The sequence below is a fragment of the Asparagus officinalis genome, chromosome 4 (assembly GCF_001876935.1).
Source record: "Asparagus officinalis chromosome 4, Aspof.V1, whole genome shotgun sequence".
NCBI lineage: Eukaryota > Viridiplantae > Streptophyta > Magnoliopsida > Asparagales > Asparagaceae > Asparagus > Asparagus officinalis.
The window spans coordinates 97,545,512-97,563,715 of record NC_033797.1 but is presented as its reverse complement, the minus strand read 5'-3'; positions in this window follow the sequence as shown (position 1 = coordinate 97,563,715).

Sequence of the window (18,204 nt, the reverse complement as noted above, 5' to 3'; positions counted from 1 at the left end):
AAGAAAAAAAAAGGAAAAAAAAAGAAAAAAAGAAAGAAGAATAAATTTTTGTTTTCATCCTTCTCAGACCAAAGGTAATTGCAGATTTTTATCAGCGGACCAAATGTAAGTGATTCACTTCTTATCTGCTTTACTTTATGCATTATAGAGTTTGCATTGAGGACAATGCAAAATTTAGGTGTGGGGGTGGGAATTAGTTATTTTTTCTCTTTATTTTACATTTTTAGTTACATTTTCCCCCCTTTTTCTTAAAAAAAATTTTAAAAATATCGTCACTTGCCAAATTGATAGAGTTATGTAATAATTGATTTATTTGATAGGTTTGAAATTTTCTAATCCTTAGCTGGTTATTTACTTAAGTTCACCTTTTATGATAACTCTAAATAAATTTCTTAAGAAATGATTTTCAAAGTAGTATACTTTACTTAAGCCTTAACTTGGACTTTTATTTAAAATAATGAAATTTTTGCATGCTTAGCTTAAAGTTAAAAATAATTTTTCAAAGTGTCTTGATTTACATATTTTTTTAAAATATATATACATACAAAAAAAAATTTGCAAAAGAAGAGTGCGAAAAATGGGCACCAAAAAAAAAATAATACTCTTGAATTCTAGGTGATTCTATCTTATAAAGCCTAAGCTGACCGAGTAATTAAGCCCAAGGAGTATTTCTATACTTAATGACCTAAGCCCAATTGGGTTGGGATCCATTGGCCCAAAACTCGTTAAAAGGTCACTTAGAAAGCCCGTTAAAGTAGAAAAAAATCACCAAGGATGAAATCCAATGGCTTGGGGCTCAAGACAAATCCAATGGCTCATATTCATTGAAGATTACTATAAATAGGGGTAGAGAGTGAGGGGTTAAGGGTGTGAAAATTTTTATAACTCCTTTTGGAGAGGAGGGCTACTCTTAATTAAGAAGGCATTCCAAAATTGTAACTTTTTGTTGCAATTAATAATAATAATTTTTTCACCATTTTAAATTTTTCTCTTCTTCTCTTTGTTGGGTGATGAAGATGAAGATGAAAATGGAGAATTATTTGAAGGTTTGCATTTCTTTTCTTTTTCTCTTTTATTGCTTATTAGTTTAGATTTATTTCTATGCATGTAGTTAGATTTTATTTTCTTGTTAAATAGCCAAGAGGCTAGAACCCTCTTGCCTTAGATTTATTTCATGCTTATAGAATAGATTTATTTTCTTGCATTTAATTCTTACAATTTTATTTTGTAGTTTAGATTTTGTAATTTATTTTGTAGTTAGATTTTAATTTCTTACACTATTCACCTTGAGGCTAGAACCCTCTTGGGTTTAGTTTTTCTTTTTATTTATTTTTATTTTGTTTGACTCGCCTTTAGGCTAGAACCCTCTAGGGAATCACCATTTTCTAAGAAGTGGGTTCAATTTTAGATTACCCATATCTATAATTGAATCCACTATCTTTAATTTCTTGCATTTTCTTTTATTCTAGAATTTTGTTCTTCATTCTTGATTTTTTTTATTCTCTTGATTTTATTCATTTTTCCTTCTCACCTTATTGATCATACTCATTCTTTTTCAAATCCACTCTCACTTACACTTTACACCTATTCACACACCATTTTCACTCTCTCAATCTCTTCACAATCACCTTCACTCATCAATCTTATTTGTCACGCACACAACCTAAGAACCAATTTTATATTTTCTCCTACAAAACACCTTCCTCGTGGGATCGATATCTTAAATACTATAACTTGACACGGTTGTGCACTTGCAACTTTTTTTGTACATGTTTATGCCGCATCAGGTTCCATATCCGTCTTCACGCTCAGTGAAAGATTCCTATCAAGTCTCCGACTTGCGAGAATTACTGTCGAGAGGGAGACCTACGCAACAAATAGCTCATTCATGTTAATGTGAGCGGCTTATTTCTGTAGTCCTCTCGGAATGCCACTGTTGTGCATCCGCACCTCGGTAATCAGTATTCGATCGGTTGACAAACATCGCTAGGCCCGCCAAATGACGACGTCATCACAAGAGGAAATTTTGTGAAGCTGAATATCTTGAGGTCACTATTAATATGATCGGCAGAGGGAAAACCTCAGTTCCTGGTTCTGATGAGTCGGAGAGAAGTCATTACCCAACTGTTCGGGAAATCTGTGATGAATTCAAAGGGGTATATCGGCACACTTTGGACTCGGACAGGAGCTATCCGCTCGATTAATTATCAAAGGTTAGCTAAGGGGATTACTTAAGATGATGAACATTTAGCAATTGCGGATTCTCAATCCTCAAGCTCCGTCATAGTACATGAGACTCCCGTTTATATGGCTGGAAGCTCTAACGACATGGCAAAAACAGTTAACGAACATCACGTTATGATCCAGGCACAACAAGAAATGCTTGCCTAGATAAAAGAGATGCTAGCCCAGCTCCTTGCTAAGAAAGGCCAAAAGCCTGACTCTTCCCGGAGGAAAATTTAAAAGGAAAAACAGAAGGCACATGAGAGTTTGGATCATGAGACTCACAACCTAGAGTCTTTCTCCGAAAATAAGAAAGAAGCTGATAGGGAGCAGAATCCTCAATCATCTAAGGTGGATGAACTAGAGGCTCGCCTAAATGCAATTGCTAATAGAAGTGAACTTTGCAAAGAAGGAGTAGTACAGCCTTATCCTGCCGAGTAGGACACAGCTCCCTATCCACCAAAATTTAAGGCCACAACCCTGTAACCTTTCGACGGTACAGGATCACCAAATCTACACATCTACTACTTCAAATCTTAGATTGGAGATGTAATAGCAAATAATGTCATTCTGACTCGCCCCTTCATCAGCACTCTTAAGGGAGTTGCCTTCGAGTGGTTTATGAAATTACCTGCTGGATCTATTTGAAAATGGGTAGATATGGAAAGGCTCTTCTTAGCCATATTTTTCAAAGATGATATGGAAGTGTCTATCCCGACCCTTCTTGCCACCAAGCAGAGTAAGGGAGAGTCCATCAAGACTTACATGGAAAGGTTCTGCAACATGGCATTGTGATGCCCATCAGGTATGACTCAATCTACTTTGATCGAAACTTGCAGGCATAACTTGCAGACCCAGCTTCTTGCTCAAATGGGGGTGGCGGAATGTCGCTCTTAGAGGAAATTGGTTTCGCAAGGAGAACAAGTCGAAGACATTGTTGCTCGGGTCAAAGCTGAAGAAGCTACTCAATCAAAGTCACAGCAACAACGCAGCCAGAGCGATGCCCCGCGATCCAAGGGAAAGAAAACTTTGGCTGCCGATGCCAGCACACAGGCATCACCTGCCAAACAAGGCAAAGCACCGAATCCGCAAAGAGAGCACAAGCAGTATTCGTTTAAAGAGTAGCATATAGACACTTTGTTCCAGCTACTTCGGAAGAATGATAAACTACAACTCCCCGAGATCAGGAAACCGGACGAGGTAGGAAAAGTGGACGATCCTAATTACTGTCGTTATCACAGGTTTTTAGGACATTCCACCAGAAAATGCTATGTTTTCAAAGATATTCTATAGAATTTGGTGAATGCCAATGTGCTTACATTGATGCTCGAGCAGAAGACTGTATCTACTAATTTGATAACGGTCCAGTTCGGTAATTTCCCTCCAATAATAGCTATAGATGGAGTTATCCCCATCTATAAAGGGGAAATGCACATGAAAAACACTGATCTATATGGTTAGAAAGATAAAGGATTGGTACCCCTCTCTACCACGGAAGGGGAGATCATGTGGGTCCATCCCGATCTAGTTGAAGACCAACAGTGGATGATCACCTCGTCTAAAAAGAAAAGAGGTAAGGCAAAGTCATCTAATATGATTAGCCCCTCTATTAATGAGAAGGATGATCATCTCAAACCTCTCACGGACTCAGAAGAAGAAAGGATTGTTCTTGCAGCAGACCAAGGAGGCAATCCTGACACCCCGGTCAGGAAAAGCTTACCTAAGGAACTATGATCAACATGCCCAAGAAACAGAAGAACAGCCCCAAGACGCTGGGGATTCTGTTCCTCAAAAGTCCATTGACAAAGGAAAACAGAAAGAGACCCGGTATAATAAGAATCTGCATCAAGAAGCCGGAGAATCGAGTGCGCTTTTCCGATTCAATGTCATGGCGCAATTGGCCAACATACCTGCTAGGATTACCCTGTACGAGTTTCTGCGATTGTCTAAAACCACCAAGGAAGCTCTAATTGAAGCTTTAATGAACACAGAAAGCTTTATCACACAGATTACTCTAACTCATGAAGCTTTTGAAGCCCAATCTTACTTGCAATGTCAGTAAGCAGCGAGATGTTTACCATGCATATCATTCACTCAGGACGATGTGCAACTAAAACACAAGTATGAAAGATTGTTATACTACACAGGGTATATTGGGTCTTCCAAAATAAGTCGTGTCCAAGTAGACCCGACTTAGCACTTAGCATTATGCCTTATAGGGTCTGCAGGTCTTAGGGATTCCTATGCATCGGTTAAACACTACCCAGACCACTATCTTTGGTTTCAACGCCAATGGCACTTTGCCCCTGGGGAAGATCAAGCTCAGGTGTCAAATCGGAGATCTCAAGTCCGAAGTGACTTGTTACATTATAGATGCAGACACATCTTATAATTTGTGATTAGGGAGACCATGGATTCACACAAACCATATTATCCCGTCCACCCTACATCAGGTTATGAAATACACTAATGATGAAGGAGAAGTCTGAACTCTGATTGTGGAAAAGTACCCTTTCAGAGGGATAGAAAACTTCCATACAGATTCCGTCTTCTACTTGGAATCTCAGGAGAAAGCTGAAGAAGATGCTGACAGTGGCCACGAAGCCGACATCGAGCCAAATCCTGAAGAAGGCTGTCCATGGCAGTTGAATTTTCATGTAATGGGTCAAGTTGAGAGTAATAATAATGTACCGAGCGAGGGCAAGTGGTGCATTAATGAAGATTTTATTTTGGCGTACTTGTCTAATGTGTCCTCCAAAATTGAATAAGTATAGAATGATACTGATACAGGTACCGACCCATGGCACGCATTATGTGCAGAGGTATCAGTCACATTGCTGATTAAGTCATCATTCGCTTCAAAGTCCCGTCCAAAAGAAAAGGGCAGAAGCACATCTATTTTGGGAAAGTTAAACCTGAATTACTCAAACGATGAAGTTCGGAAGAGGATGACGGGATTCCTCAATTCCATTACCACGAACTCAATTCCATCTACTTGATGAAATGAATGGGTTACAACTTTAAAGAGAGAAAAGGGTTAAATTTTGGGAAAGGAAGACGAACACCGATTCAGATGTCTCTCAATCCAGAAGGAAAACCCTCGGATTATTATCAAAAAACTAAAAGAGGTGTAGGTTATGTCACAACTCCTTCCTCTTCAAAAAATGAAACCGGTGACTGTCTGTGTCAAGATCATTCATCCGAGACATCATCATGGGAATCCGATGTCAGCGTCGAACCTTTGTTTAAAAGTTTGACCGTGAACTTGGTTTCAACTAGCCACTCAGATAAATATGCAATGGGTGATGAAGAATTAATCAAATCGACCAATGACCCTTGGATCAAACGCCTTAACATCTTGTGGGATATGCGTTTCAAACAGCATGAGCCTCCTACTGAAGATAAAGTAATCTAGGTCAACATGGGAGACGAATCTGACCCTAAACCTATCTTCATAAGTGAAAGCTTATCACCCTCTGAGAAAGAAGATCTTATATCTCTCATTCGAGAATATATAGATGTCTTTACTTGGAATTATAAAGACATGCCTAACCTTAACCCAAAAGTATCAATGCATTATCTCAATATTGATCCTGATGCAAAACCCATTAAACAACAGCAAGACCGGTTTCGCCTAGAGATTATGGAAGCAATTGAGTTGGAAGTCAAAAAACTTATAGACTCAGACTTTGTCAAAGAGGAACAACACCCTCACTAGATAGTCAACATTGTTCTAGTTCCTAAGAAAAAAGGTAAGGTCCGGATATGCATAGACTTTCGTGACCTCAACACAGCATGCCTAAAAGACAAGTTTCTGCTTTTCATCACTCATGTCATGATCGACAACATCTGCGGATATGAGAGGATGTCTTTTATGGATAGGTTCTCCAGATACAATCAGATCAAGATGTATCTTGAAGATGAAAAGCATACTGCTTTTAGAACTCTACTGGGGGTGTATTGCTACACGGTGATGCCCTTTGGATTAAAAAATATAGGTGCCACTTATCAACAAGCAATGAATGCAATCTTTCACGAACACTTATGAAAAAAGATTGAATGCTACGTTGATGACATAGCAGTGAAAAGCCAACACAAAGGTGATCATCTTACAGACTTGAAGACAATGTTCAACATCATGCGAACACATCAGCTGAAGATAAACCCGACAAAATCATTCCTTGGGGTATCAAGAGGAAAATCCTTAGGATTTATAGTTACATCTAAGGGAATTTCTCTTAATCCATAGAAAGTTTGTGCTATCCAAGACATGCCACCTCCGAAGAATCTCAAAGAACTTAGAGGTTTACAAGGCAGATTGGCTTACATCCGGAGATTCATATCTAATCTATTGGGACAATTCTAACCTTTTTTCAAGCTCATGAAGAAGGGAGTATCCTTCGTTTGGGATGGAGACTGTCAAAAAGTATTTGAGGAGATTAAGAGATACCTCACTCAACCGTCGATTCTTGTGGCCCCGATATCGGGAAAACCATTCTTGTTATATGTGAGAGCTATGGATCATTCTCTTAGAACTTTATTAGCCCAAAATAATGACCAAGGATAGGAGCAAGCCATCTACTACTTAAGTAGGACCATGATGGGAGCCGAACATCGGTATAATCCGGTCGAAAAAGAATGTCTCGCTTTGGTATTTGCTGTCCAAAAGATGCGATATTACCTAGTTGGACAAACAATTCATGTCATCTCAAAGGTAAATCCTTTGATAGTTCTAATGACGAAACCATCCTCTCCGAATTGCCGGCTGGCAAAATGGAAAATCCTCCAGTCACAATATGATTTATGCCCCAAAAGGCTATCAAATGTCAAGCTTTAGCGGATTTCCTAGCCGATCATCCGGTGCCAGGGACGTCTAAGTTGTATGAAGAATTTCCCGACGAATTTACCGAAGCTTGTGTAACTCATGAAGTTATGCAAGTATGGAAGTTATTCTTTAACGGTGCATCAAGAGAAAACCCTCATAGGGAAATTACCGTAGGAGTAGGAGTAGTATTCATCTCTCCAAACGGTTACGTGATCCCAAGAGTATTTTCCCTGATCCAACCCTACACCAACAATGTAGCTGAGTATAACGCTCTGCTATTAGGAATGCAACTTGCTGAAGAGCTTAACGTTCGACATCTTGAGGCTTATGGTGACTCTCAGCTCATCGTAAATTAAGTCTAAGGAGAATACGAAGTCCGCAATAAGGATCTGATCCCATACTACTTCGCGGTGCTAAAGCAAGCCAAGAAGTTTGAGGGTTTCTTCATTGGATATATTCTACGAGCTCAGAATGCTTATGCAGATGCTTTAGCCTCGTTGGCGACCTCGTTAGCATTGCCCCCGGGGGCTGGAACAACGATTCATGTCACTAGATGCAAATTATATTATTCCAAACTTCCTTTAGAAGAACGTTCAGATAAAACAATGACAGGAGAAGTCTGCACAACCTCAATGGAGCTTGAACCCAAGGATTGGCGATTCTCATATATTGATTATGTCTTATACGAAATTTTACCCGATAATCCCAAGGAAGCGGCCGCTATTAAACGGGAGGCCCTCTGTTTTTTTACGATGCAGTCTCTCAAACTTTGTATCGTAAATCACACGATGGAGTCTTACTTCATTACCTTTCTAGTAAGGAAGCAAAAGAGGCTATTAAGGAAGCTCACGATGGGATGTGCTGAGCTCATCAACCCGGGGCTAAGTTGGGAGATCGTCTCCGACGAATTGGTTATTACTAGCCAAAAATATTTTCAGACGCAGTTGACTACGCTAAACATTCGTGTCAAATTCATGGTGACTTTATTCATCAAGCCCATGAAATTTACATTCCACATCTACATCTTGACCATTTGAGATGTGGGGAATGGACATTGTAGGACCAATCTCCCCTCCGACCGCCAAGGGACATCAATTCATTTTGGTCATAACCGATTACTTCTCCAAATGGGCAGAGGTAATCCTGTTGAAAGAAGTCAAGACTTCGAATGTGGTTAAATTCATCAAACATCATGTCATCTAGCGTTTTGGAGTCCCAAGACGAATAGTCCACGACAATGGGATATAATTTGTCAGTTATGGATTCCAAAAATTTTGTGACAAGTTCAGGATCGAGAGCGTTGCATCTACGGCATATTATCCGCCAGCAAATGACATCACAGAAGCTTTTAACAAGACCATTGTAAAGCTTCACAAAAAATTCGTTTCCAAGAGCCGATATGATTGGGACGAAAGACTCGGTGAATGTTTGTGGGCCTACCACACAACGGTAAAGACCCCTACAAAAGCCTCTCCGTTCTCTTTGGTATATGGCTGCGAAGCTGTACTACCATTGGAAATCCAGATCCCTTCCTTGAGAGTCATCGTCGTGACCAGAATGACAGAGGAGGAGAAACAACGACTACGCCTTCAGGAACTTGAAGCCTTAGATAACAAGCGACTCTAAGCTCAGCAGCAGATTGAGTTATATCAAGTGCGGATTTCTTAAGCCTACAACAAAAAGGTTAAAGAATAAATTTTCAAGAAAGGTGATTTGGTATTAGCCATTAGACGACCCATGGTGATGACACGCAAGACCAAAGGGAAAGTCAATCCCAAATGGGAAGGGCCCTTCGTAATAGAGTCAGTCTATTCTAATAGAGCCTACCGTCTCATTGATAAAAAAAGGCAACAGTCTCATGATGCCAATTAACGGAAAACTTCTCAAAACATATCACCCATAGGCTATGAAGCCACTTTCTCTAAATTTCCAGTTAAGTCTGACTGGGGATTGCCTACTGGAAGTTTATTTGAACAACGAATAATAAATTATTTCTCCTACTTTGTATGACGTCAAGTTAACATTATACCTCTAACGATTAAAGTTGTCGAGAATTATTATAATAAAAAAATTCCCAAAATATGCCAGACAGTTATATCAATCAGCGCAATTCAATGGAAAAGTTCCAACAACTTGGAATGAATTCCTAAGGTTAAGAGAGAAGGAGTCTAGCCTTCCTGAACGCAAATCTCATAACTGCGTTTCAAATCTCATAGTTGTGACGCAAGAAGGGGATAGATAAGCGTTGAATTCAATTAAACGCAGAGATTCAGCCCTAACATGGGAATTTTCAGCTATTACTCTAACAATAACAATGAAATTCTCCAATCCAAAGTCAAGATCACAGCATTTCAGAAGATCACAATACAGAAAATGCAAAGGAAAAACAATATATATATATATATATATTATATATATATATATATATATATATATAATATATATATATATATATATATATATATATATAATATATATATATATATATATATTATATTAGCTTCAACTCAGCGCAGATGATAAGTGCTTGCAAATAACATAAATTTATTACAAAATTAATAACAAGTACCGCATGGCTTAAGGTAAACAAAAAGCTGAAGACATAAGCCTTGATTTCAGAGATATTCCTCGCGTGCTTTTGCCAGCACTTCCTCTTCGGCCTTTTGGCGAGAGTTTGAACGTCGGAGACGCGTGCAGCAGAAGCTTCTTGTTGCATTGTCTGAACATCTTCCTTTTCTGCTTGAACCCTCGCATTGAGGGAGGCATCCTCGAGATCGAACTCTTCTGGGGTTAGTTCCCCTGCAATAAGCTTGACCCTTGTGCAGTGACGTTGCTCCTGTAAACGCCAGATGGAAGCTTTCTTATCTGAAATGTCGTGAGCTCGAGCTCTGTCACCCACTTTCTTCTTCAGCCGAGCATTGCTTATGGCCCATTGCATCTTGGGCCCCAAATCTATGTGCTTCAGCTACTCTAGGAAATGAGCAGCACCTAAGAAGCGGTGGATTTTCTCCGCACAACGTTGAGCATAATGAAGGTTGACTTCAGCGAGGCCATTTAATCCTTCCTCGATAGACGCATGGAATTCAGAGAAGGAGCCCCAACCATGCATCACGATGGAGAAGGCTTACTTCACCTGGTTCGCCAAGAGCTTAAGGAGGAAGAGGGTACAATTGGGCCTAAGATAAAACACCTCAGAAGTTACCCACTCATAATTCTCATTTGGGAGAATCATAGAGATGGGTTGAACTGAAGGGACGCAGCCCGAGTCATATGGGATGATGGGCTTGGTAGCAGAAGCCCCATCTTGCAAAAAAATAAAAGTGAAGTTAATAACAGATGTATTCAAATGCAGGAATCCAGACTTGCATCGAAGTCAAATTAGACGCAAGAAACTAGACTCGCGTTGAATCATTCTAAACGCGGAAAATGAAATCTACATTATGATTTCATAAAAAACAAAGGGGTTTAGTCTAGCGTTGTCCTTCTTAAACATAGTAGGATTAAACCAGCATTTCAAAACGAGGAAATTGACCCTTCGTGTCATCAATGAGCACAGAGGTTTATTTCTGCGCTCAAGATTAAGAAGACGAACAATCTTTGTCATTGTTATTCAGAACCCACTTAAGAGATTTAAAGAAAACTTATCAAAAAGGATGCTAAATGGAAAAGACAACATGGCTTACCTTGAGGACCGGACAATGGTGAGGGAGGCATAGACGACAGTCGAGAGGTGGATCCAGAAGCATTCTCCGCCGACGGCATGGTGTGCGCCACCTCTTCGTCTTCTCTTGAGCAAGATCCCTTGAAAGCCATGACCTGAAGCGACTCGAAACGATCAAGGAGTTCTAGAAATAACAAGAAGAAACTTGTTCAAGATGAAAGTTTAAGCGTTTTGGGTTCTTGACAAGACCGATCAGGTCTATTTATATTCACTGTGGGTGGTATGAAGTCCCGAGACTCCCGCCTAAGTGTGGTCTCTTCATCATTATTATAGTCGTTTAGACTTCGGATATGACGTGAGACAAGACCTTGCATTTAAAATACATGAGAACGAGGTCAAACACAACGATTTGGAGACGCGTTCAAATCTCCAGTGTTGTTCCAGACATGCGCGGCCTGGCTTCTATAAAGGCTCAGTCCTGGGTTCAAAGGCCCAAATGCAGGGTGCATGTCTACTCTTGTGTTTTCCAAACATGGCATTGAATCTCTAAGACCACGCATTGCGCCTCTTTGTAGAGCGTCATTAGAACCTCTGCACATCATCAATAGGGTTTAAAACAAATCAGTCAACAAAGTCTTTCCAAAGTCAACATTGTACCTATGATGGCTTTCATTTCCACAGAGTTTGAATCCTACCTACATTACTCTGTCGTATGATAATAATTCCTCTGTCTGATTTAACTTATCAACTCTCATTAATAGAGTGATAGGTCCTCAAAGTTGCTCCGATCGTAACACTTTCAACTTATAGACTCTCGTCAATAGAGCGATAGGTCCTCAAAGTTGCTCCGATCACAACACTTTCAACTTATCGACTCTCGTCAATAGAGTGATAGGTCCTCAAAGTTGCTCCGATCGTAACACTTTCAACTTATCAACTCTCATCAATAGAGCGATAGGTCCTCAAAGTTACTTCGATCGTAACACTTTCAACTTATCAACTCTCGTCAATAGAGCGATAGGTCCTCGAAGTTGTTCCAATCGTAATACTTTCAACTTATTAACTCTCGTCAATAGAGTGATAGGTCCTCGAAGTTGCTCCGATCGTAACACTTTTAACTTATCGACTCTCGTTAATAGAGCGATAGGTCCTCGAAGTTGCTCCGATCCCAACACTTTCAACTTATCGACTCTCATCAATGGAGCGATAGGTTCTCAAAGTTGCTCTGATCGCAACACTTTCAACTTATCGACTCTCGTCAATAGAGGGATAAGGCCACAAACTCGCCACGTTAATATTACACCTCTAGCACTTATAAGTTTCTTCTGGTATTTAAAGTAAAAACATGATATAGGGAGGAATAAACAATCACTTCCATATTATCAAAACAGCATTTCGTTGTTCCATGTCAGAATATGATATGCAAAAGAAACAATGAGAATCTCAAAACAACACTGCTTCTATTCAAGGGAAAATAAAGCAATATGAGATAAGTGTTGTTCCTACCAAGAGAACGATACAAAACTAAATTCATCAATTGATCAATTCATCAAACTGAAAGAGGCAAGTTGGGACTTAATATCGGAAAGTTTCTCTTCATGGTCAGTTCGCATTAGCATCTCAGCCCGTTTCCGAAGCTCATCCTCGCTGGACAACATGGCAGCAATTTTTTTCTTAGCCTCCTCGAGAGCACTAGCTTCTGTGCGATAATTTAGAGAAGTTGCACTTTTGACGAGCTCAGTAATGATAGTCTCTTCTCGCTTGAACTGAATCTTCAACCTAGCTAACTCTATTTTAGTGGCAATGATCTTCTCTCGTAAGTTTTCCAAAGAAGTATTTGAGAGGGCTAGTTCAGCTTGTTTTTTAGCATTCAGCTTCTACAGATGTTCTACCTGAATCTCCTTCTTAGCTATATGATGCTGAGCTGCTTCATACTTATTAGCTTCTTTGGCCCGAATGTCCTCGAACATGGATGCAATTTGCGCCTAGATATCAGCACGACCTAAGGCCTCCAAGAACATTAATTGTGCCTCTAGGCGTAAGATGGCTTCCGAGCAATGCTCAACAATGTGAACATCACCCACGAATTTGAGATTGTTCAAACTATTTGTGAGCATAGGCTTAAAGGTTTCAAAAGTATCTCGACCAGCCAGCACAACCTCAATCAATTTCTTTGCTAGACTCTCTAAATAGCTAAGAGAAACCTTTAGGAAATCAGGCACATCCATTGGACTCGAGACGACAATGGGAGACGACACTAAAATTTCCAAAGTTGCTGAGCCAAGTAAGAGGCTAGCAGGTGACTTCGGCGTAGTGGCCTGAGAAAAAATGTCGACATCCAATTGAGATGGAATCGATTGGAGGGCCGTAAATTCTCCTATTTTGGCGCCCACTGCTCATCACTGAGGAGGTTTGGGTGGACCCACATCACCTGCCCTGATGGAAAGGTCTGCGATACTAAGCCTTTTTCTCGTTGATTGTGAGGGTCATCATTAGTAATCTTCAACACCGCCTTGGGGATAGGAACCAAACCCGTCGACACCTGAACTTTTGGGAGATCCGTTCTGAAACTCAAGGTGATCATGTTCGTGGTCACCTTCTTTTGCACTTTCTCCTTTTTTAGGACCCCTGCATCGTAGAGGGCCTGAAGCTTATCTTTGAGGATATAGCATTTGGAGGTATGGTGACCAAGAAATCTGTGGTTTGCACAGTAGCTCGGGTCACTGGTCTTGCTCACCTCTTCAGGTTTGGTGACTTCCGGTAGCTTGATCATGTTGCTCTTGAGAAGAGTGTTGAATGTTGCTACTACTTGGCCCACCCTGAAATCATGTTGCTTGGGAGGGCGCTGCTCGAACAGCTTAGGTTTCGACCTTTGGGCCGATTTGGGTACCGGAACGGAGTCAACAGCCATGATCTCCTTTCCTCTTAATCGAGGAGGATTCTTGGGCACGTTCGGTTCCATAGCTCCCTTTTTTGGGTGAGGCTCCTCGGCCTCCAGCCTTTTGAATATATTCTCAACCTGCTCGCCCTGGCGAACAACTTCCTTTCAGGTTCGGGTTTCTACCGTGCCAACCTTGGACAGAATATGGATTGAAAGATTATTATGCCACATCTCAATCAGTGTTGCTTTGGAGACTTGGTCTTGGCAATGAACTGACTGATTTATGAACCACTTTACGAAGTCATTAACTGACTCCGACTTCCTTTGCTTTTCAGCAAGGAGGGTGGCCATCAACATCTCTGTGTCATCATCAAAGAAGCGGGCCAAAAAGAGTCTTTCCGCATCGGCCCATGATGTAATAGAGCCCGGTTCCAACTTGTAGAACCATTCAAACGCTACTCCTTTGAGGGTGTCGATGAACAACCGAGTGAGGATAGCATCGTTACCCGTGAGGAATCCGGTCTGAGACATGAAGTAGTAGATATGCTGTGAGAGGGAGCCCTTGCCATCAAACTGTACCAAACTGATGGGCTTGAACTTTATTGGGTAGGGGACTGTGTCCCACTCGATAGGATATTGCCTGACTACCCCTAGCTTGTTCATGTTTTGCTGGAGCTTCAAAGCATTAAGTTGGCTTTGAAACTCATCGAGCCTCTTGTCTCGGGTAGTACCCCCAGTACGTGATGTCCCTATCAACGACTTGGAAGAGTGATCCGAGTGCGGATCAATATTATCTTCCAGTTCAGTTGTCTGATTAGGGGTGGGTCCCCATTCCTTGTCCCCTACCGGCTTTCGTGGGGTACGCGTAGCCCTTTTCTTCTTCTTCTTCTTGTTCAGAAGTTGTTCCAAGATATCCTTTATAGACTCGATGGCGGCTTGATGTTCTTCGAGCTTTTTAGCTACTGTTTGATCCTCTGCGGTTTTTGCCATGTGCATCCTCGCTAGTTTGTCTTGAATCGAGTGTGAGGTTTGAGATGTGGCTGCTGTTGAGCAAACCTCATCTTCACCGCCCGAAGGAGACACTAAGAGTGCATAATCGAGCGGGAGGGTCGCTCCCGTACGAGTACGGGTGTGCAAGAATATACCATTGCGCTTGTGTTGAACAAGCGGGTGGTTAGGTCCTAGGAAAGAATCCGAGTCTGTGGAACTCAGGAGCATGGTTTTACCCTTCCCCGTCATGTTGACCGTAGCAGATGGGAGCACCAAATCATTGACGGCGTGCCTCCTTTGGTGGCTATGTCTTTGATGAGAAGATTTTGGCTTGGGAGCCTGTTAAGAAAGCCTTTCGAATACCGAAGGTCTCACTGTTCCCACACACTAGCAGTCGGTGAGTACCACTTGGATAAGTCTTTCGCAGTGACATTGAGGATTCGCCTCATTGATGGTGCGCTTGCGGGCTAGATGATTTCGGAGATCTCCCGTAGGTCGCTAGTGGCTACCCCCAGGATCAGAGGGGCCATGCATGTGATTGCATGAGAGAGTTTTAAATGAACTCCCTTGAGTACACTGGGTGGGATGGTTAAGTGTCGAAGCTAGGCGATCTCGCCTTGACGGGCGAGTTCTTGCGTTCGGGCGAGTTCCCATCGATTGACGAATTTTGACCGTTCGTGTATTCAGGCGGGCTTAATGGGGCTCACCTGCCTCCGTTAGGCGAACCCGGCGGGGTTCGCCTTTCTTCTCTAGCTTGCCTGTTTGAGCAGACTCGCTTGATTTGGGCAGTTTACTTGAATCAGGAGTATGACCCGAGAAACAAAGCCTGCTAAAATTAGTGGGTTCACCCATCCTGGTTGGTTCGCATGGGTGGTCAGGCTTGCCAGAAGTACCAGGCTCGCCGAAACGAGAAGTGTTGCGATCAGAACGAAGCTCGCCTGAGAGCGAGGGCTCACCTGATTTGGTGAACCCATCAGCATTGGGAGGGCTGCACCTCCGCTTAGCATTCTTCAGGCCTGAGTAGTAATTCAGACCATCATAAGAGGTTAGGGCTTGGGCCTCTTGTCGGGCGAGAGCCTATCATCACCGTTGGCGGGCCCTCCTGGAGAGAGGGGCGTCTGTGCGAACTATGACTGTGTGGTCCACGCCAAGGCGAATAACTGTCTCTTCCGGAGCGGGGGTCTATGAGGGCCATTTGGCGACCCATCTGGTGACCTTTCTCCCTATACCCTTAGCCTTCCACTTAGCCTTGATTGATTTGGGGGAGGTAGGGATAGAGTCCTCAGGCGTGGAGGCCTCGGCCGCTTAGGATCGGGCCTTACACATAACTCTACGGCGTTTGCGGGACACATTGCCATTAGAGGAGGAGGAAGACAAGTACTCTTCATATTTGGCTTGGTCAAACTCGATTACGCGGGACTCCACGGTTTTCCTAATAGCAACCTTGTCGAACTTCGCTACCACCATCTCGGTTGAAGAAACGGTATCTCCTACTGTTGTCGCCATCTTCTGTAAGTGTAAAAATTTAATTTCCCAAAATGGGAGTTTCGTTTTTATTGATAAGAATAGCTTATTATAAACTAATGAATTAAAATTACAACAGAAGCGGAGGGAATGCCCTTCTTGTTTAACGTGGGGTCTTTGGTAGCGATAGGACGCCTCACTCAGTTCTCGCACCGAGTTTTCTTCACTTGGATGATCCGATCGAAGTTGCAGGTGAGCTTCAGTTTGTAATAGAAGCTCGTATTGATCGAGTTTGAATCTCCAAGCTTAATGGCGATCGAGGCCGAAAGCTAGAGGAAGGTGCTACAGTGAAAAATAGTGCAAAGAGTAGGTCGTCAACTCAGTCGAAAAGTGAACTGATCAGCTAAAAAGTCAGCCCCTTTATGTAAATAGAAGAGGCTTTTAAATAGAGGGGAGACGACATGATCACTCCTCTGAATCATGGGATGTGACCATGTCCTGTTGAGAGATACCATGCCTCTCATTTGTACCGTGAGCAGCTGCTTGATGGGTTTGGAGTACTATACTTCTTTCCCTTCACGTCGTGGGAAATGGAAAGGCTCATCCCTGTGCATGATGTTGTAGCTGCCTAGGACTCGGGCGAGTCTAGCGAATTTGTTAATAGCCTAGCTGATGGCTTGAATCGTGCAAGTGAACTCAGCCACTTGGATGAACTTGACTCATGCAGGCGAGTCAAGTATGCAGGTGAGTTTGGCGACTGCATGGATTTGACTGGTCACTTGTACTGTGAGAGGCTGCATGATGGGCTTGGAGTACTGTACTCATCCCCTTCACGTCACGATAAATGGGAAGGTCCATCCCTATACGCGACAGCGTGGCCGCTAAGTACTCTGACGAGTTTGGCGAGTTGGTCGATCGCCTAGCCATGCAAGCGGGCTCAGATCTTGAGTGGACTTGACTTGTACAAGCGAATCAAATGTGCAGGCGAGTTTCTGATCGTCTGGCGGATTGCCTGGACGTGCAGGCGAGCTCAGCAATCGCGTGGTCTTGACTCGTGCTGGCGAGTCAAGCACGCGAGTGAGCTCCTTTTATCTGGCAAACTCAACTCTTTAGTAGATTTGACTTGTGTTAGCGGGTTAAGCCTGTAGGCATAATCGAGCTCTTGATGGAGGGTTTTTAGGTCCTCCTGTAGTCAAGGCAATTTTTATAGCCTACAGTTACCTTTGGATTCTATTCATGAGAGAGATATAAGAGGATTTTGTGAATGAGTTCGTCCTTGTTGTACTCTTTTCCAACTGTTTTTGACTTGTTCACAATGTTGGTAAATTTTGAGAACATCTCCTTTATTGTCTCTAGTGTCTTCATCTTAAAGTTCTCATATTGATTATAAGCATAGCAATTTTACCTTTCTTCACTTGAGAAGTTCCCTCATGAGTAACTTCCAACGTTTTTTAAATTTCCTATGAGTCACACAAACAGAGACACGATTAAATTCTTTAGTATTTAAAGAACAATAAAGGCATTCATAGCTTTAAGAGAATATGCTCCAAAACTGCACAAATAGTTGAAAGAAGAAATAATCTTATTCTAGCTTTCTAATGTCAAAGAGAGGAGATCATGTAATGGTGTGACCTTTAGGAAAAGCAATTTAGAAACCTAGACTAGCCATATGTCCTTAGGATGTTAAGTCTAATCAGAGACACATGTTCTCTAATACCACTATTAGGATCTAAGAGGCAAACCTAGAGGGGGTGAATAAGGTTGCCTACTATTTTACGATAATTTAAAACAAACAAACACAAAATATGCAATGAAAATATAAATAATATCAGAACAAGCAACTGTAGAAAGGTAACTTCAGCGAAAATATGAGAATTTTAATAGTGGTTTGAAATAAAATCCTACATATACTCTTTCTTCAGTCAGAGGGGCTTCAACACTATAATATTGTTCACCTAGCTTACAAATCCTTATCCCGTAGGCTTTACAAGACGACTCCTTAGACTAATCCTAATATAGTCATTTGCACTAGGACAGCCTGTCACTAGTGTGCACTCTAGCTCCCGCTAGTAACTCTCTTCCTCAATTAACTCTGTCTTGATTATGCCGTCAAACAAATTCTAATCTCTCGATCATAATAAAAATCATTTTACAATAAAA